This window comes from Mus musculus, chromosome 11 (assembly GCF_000001635.26).
Source record: "Mus musculus strain C57BL/6J chromosome 11, GRCm38.p6 C57BL/6J".
Classification (NCBI taxonomy): domain Eukaryota; kingdom Metazoa; phylum Chordata; class Mammalia; order Rodentia; family Muridae; genus Mus; species Mus musculus.
Window position 1 is genome coordinate 17923606 of NC_000077.6, and position 3458 is coordinate 17927063.

Sequence of the window (3458 nt, forward strand, 5' to 3'; positions counted from 1 at the left end):
ATTCAACTTCACATGAAAACATGCCACACACACACACACACACACACACACACACACACACACACACTCACATGCTCGTGCATGTACACACACACCAGCATAGCTAAAAATAATGCTGACAAGTAAGAGAACTGCTAGAGGTACCACCATCCTAGATTTCAAGTTGTATCACAGAACTATAGCAGTGCAAAAAACATATTGCTGACACAAAAACAAACACCCTGATAAATGTAATCAAACTGAAAAAAAAAATCACACACATAGAAACACTTCATTTAAAAAAAATCTGAAGAAAAAATGGTACCTTCAAAAATTATGCTTGTTAAACTAAATGGCTACATATAGAAAAATGAAAATAGATTCATATCTATCAATCTGCATAAAATTGAAATGTTCAATCATCCTTAGTCATCAGAGAAGTACAAATTAATACTACTTTGAAATTTCTTCTAGTCCATTCATAATGGCTAGGATCTATAAAACTAACAACAGCACATGGTCATGAGGATGTTGGGAAGGGAATTACTTATTCTTTGCTCATTAGAGTGAAAACTGATACAGCCACTGTTGAAATTAGTATGGTGGTTTCCCCAGGAAGTTGTGAATTGATCTACCTCAAGATTCAAGACTCTACTAGTAAACTATTCATGGAAGCCAGAAACTGGAAACAGCCTATATGTTCATCAACTGATGAATAAATAATGAAATAGTGGTATATTTATACAATGGAATACTATTCAATTGTTAAAAATGAAATTATGAGGTTCTCGAGTAAATGGGGCTATAAAAAAATCAAAGAGAAAAAAAAAAAAGAAAAAGAAAAGAAAAAAATCATTCAGAGTATGGTAACTCAGCCCCCAAAAGACAAATATCATGTTCTTTTCTTATATGGGGATGTTGATTTTCAAAGTGTGTGCTACAATTTAGATAATCCTAGAGGTAATGTACCTAGTAAGGGAATAAGGGCAAGAGAGGATCACCAAAGAAGTGAAAACTAGAATATGATTGTGTTAGTGAGGGTTTCCATTGCTATGAAGAGATACCATGACCACAGCAGCTCTTATAAAGGATAACACTTAACTGGGGCTGGCGTACAATATTAGAACTCTAGAATTAGTTCATTATTTTCATGGTAGATGGTGTGTAAATAAACACGATGCTGTTGAAGAAGCTGAGAATTCTACATCTTGATCTGAAGGCATCAGAAATGAAATTAGACCTAGTTTGAGCATCTGAGACCTTCTTCAAAGCCTGATGCCACCGTAACACTGTGTGTGGTGTGTTTTCATGTGAAGTTGAATATTTTTTATACCATGTATGAAAAATTATGCTAGAATTTTGATGGGGATTGCATTGAATCTATAGATTGCTTTTGTAAAAAAAAATTTTTTTTGCAATATTAGTCTTACTGGTCTATGAGCATATGATAATGTTCCATCTTCTTGTATCTTCTTCAACTTCTTTATTCAGTATCTTAAAGATTTTATGATAAAAATCTTTCATTTGCTTAGTTAAAGTTACTCCATGATATTTTTGAAACTATTCTGAAAGACATTGCTTCTCTGATTTCCTTTTCCGTCTGTCTATCATTTGTATGTAGGAAGACTACTGATTTTTGTGTATTAATTTTGTGCCCTGAAACCTTGGTGAAACTCCAACAAGGCCATAACTCCTAGTAGATCCACTCCATATGGCCCAAGGATTCAAATCCATGAGTCTACTGGGGGACATTCCTATTCAAACCACCACACTAGTGTTACAGAGAGAAAAGGGCAAAGAAGGCTAGGGGAATTAAATAGGAAAGAGCATGGGAGGGTGAGATAAGAGTAGTTATGAGGAGGAACAATTCACACAAAGTCTATTTGAAAAACTACATGGAAACTTACTACTGTAAGTATACTAAAATATACACGTATCTGAAAGGAACCAAGATGGAGTTACTTCCTCTGGGATGTTATTCTTTCACTTAATAGTTATACCCTATCATGTGGATACAGTTACCTCACTCAATGACTGATCGCTTAGGTCTAAATGATGTTAACATTCCCACTCACAGCTATTTCTTTTATCAATCTATTTCTGTTGGACTTATTCATTTCTAATGTTCATAATCCTTAAGTTTTGCTATACATCCATTTTATTGGTTCATTTCATTTCAATTTCCTATATCTATAGGAACATGGACTTCTTACTAAAAGAAAATGAAGAAAAAAAAAAAACAGGCTTTGCTTCAGATGAATCGAAGGTGAGCAGAAACAGATCTCTGCCAGAAGTGAAATAGTACTCTCTCGTTATGATTCACATCATGTATGCAAATGACCTAAGGCCTGAGCAAGCTATAGTCTAGTTCTTTTGAGAAAGATCCATCTCATGAATGGGATTGTCAATTATTGGTTATCAACTTAAACATCTAAAAAACATTGGTAAAATACACTTTGGGTGTGCATGAAAGAGTGTTAGTGGAGATATTTGTCATGTGGGTCAACAACCAATGAAGACTTATCCTGAATTATATACAATTAGCCAGGAGTTTGGAATCAGAGTGGAACAAAAAGAGAAAACCAGAAATACCCATTTCTTTGAACATTATAAATAAGAGTATGCCATGAATGTCCGTCCCTCGCCTGGCGCGGCTTAGGTCCTGGCCCGAATGGGTGGGTAGGGAAGTGGAGGGGAGGGTATGGGGGACTTTTGGGATAGCATTGGAAATGTAATTGAGGAAAATACGTAATAAAAATTTTTTTTGCTAAATAAATAAATAAATAAATAAGAGTATGGCCATTTTGCTATTGGTATTGTCCATACACATTATGTGCTAGTGTTTTCTGGAGAGATGGAACTGATTAGATAAACATCTTAAAAGTGGATTACACTGGTTTACATGATAAGGTCCAGGTAATCTAACAATGGCTGTCTCATAACACTGAGGCCAAGAAGCGGTAATTGTTTAGTCCATGAGGCTAAATGTCTCAACGGTTCCAATCTGGCACTGGAGGTCTGTAGTCATGGAGAACTGGTGGTCTTCCTTATACCAATGGAAACCTGAAGAAGCTGTTTGTATATCAGTGAAAAATGCGTATCACTGATAGATTGCTAGCAATAGTGAAGGCAGGGAGGTAAAAAGCAGTTTTCTTCTTCCATGTCTATTTTTCTGGGCTTCTACCAGGTGCCAACCACATTTAAGGTAGGTCTTCCCACTTCAAATATTTAGTTAACAAAGACTCTCATAGGAATCTCCAGGGTCTTGTGCTTTAGCTGATTTCATATCCAGCTAAGATGGCAACCAAGATTAGCCACCGCATCAGTCTCCAATTCCCTCAGTCTCTAAGTGTGGCTTCACACTAGCTACTCTCCAGGAGCCCCTAAGGCAGTAACCTCACCCTGGGGCTGTTTGGTTGATTTCTCTTTCTTAGGTATCAGATTCTGGGGCAGAACAAATACTGGTTACCCAATGAGAT